This window comes from Octopus bimaculoides, chromosome 7, assembly GCF_046866305.1.
Source record: "Octopus bimaculoides isolate indiv1 chromosome 7, ASM4686630v1, whole genome shotgun sequence".
NCBI lineage: Eukaryota > Metazoa > Mollusca > Cephalopoda > Octopoda > Octopodidae > Octopus > Octopus bimaculoides.
Genome location: NC_142934.1, coordinates 43,828,990 through 43,830,020, shown reverse-complemented (window position 1 = coordinate 43,830,020; position 1,031 = coordinate 43,828,990).

Below are 1,031 nucleotides of genomic sequence, written 5' to 3'. Positions count from 1 at the left end.
AGCAACTCATGCTAATCCCTGTATATATATATATATATATATATATATATATGTATATATATATATATATATATATATATATATATATATATATATATATATATATATATATATATATATATATATATATATATATACATATATATACATATATATATACACATGTGATCAAATTTTAAAACGTTTATATATCTGCTCATGTCTTCTGATTGATGAAAGATTTTGTTAGCGTAATTTTTTCCGTATGTAATCTATCTCGCAGTTAAAGGAAAATTAATTAAAATAATTTTCATTGATATTTTTTTTACATGTGGTAGTTAAAGGGAAACACATATTGGAATGGCTGTTATAGCTCCTTTCTAGCCAGGTAAATCATTGCCCTGATGCTGCACATGAACATCTTTATATCAATATTTTACGGACAATATAATCGCAACCATAACAACCTCCGCATCGCTAAATTTTATTGACAGAGAACTCGTATGGTGCATAATATTAAATCGGGTCTTCAGATTATGTGGTGATTCATTGAGCCAGTGACATGCCTATACTTCTGTCCGTGAATGATTGTATAGTTAAGTTATTTAGATGGCAGTCACTGTTGTTGGTGCCGTATATTAGTAGTTGCCGAACCTCTTCAGACTGCTGCCTGTCGGCACTCAGGTCACATTTTCAGCTCCATTCCAAACACTACCACAGACTAGACCTCTCTCAACTGCGATTTAAATACAACTGCATCTCACAAATAAACTTAACCTAATGAACCAATCATCTCGTTGTTTTAGCCTATGAAAAAGCAAAATTACATCTCACCGATGTTGTCTTCATATTTTTAATGCGATAGATGGAGATTGTGCAGGGATATCAGCTTTGCGACATCTCGCTGAAAGGTACAAAGAAGTAGTATTAGATCCTCGCGTTCAATAATTTTCAGTTTGTTTCTTTCCTCGGAAACAATCTGGGTGCTGCACTGAAGTTCCTCTCTACAAAATATGATGTCGAGGAAGGCAGAAAAGTACATCTCTTTGTTT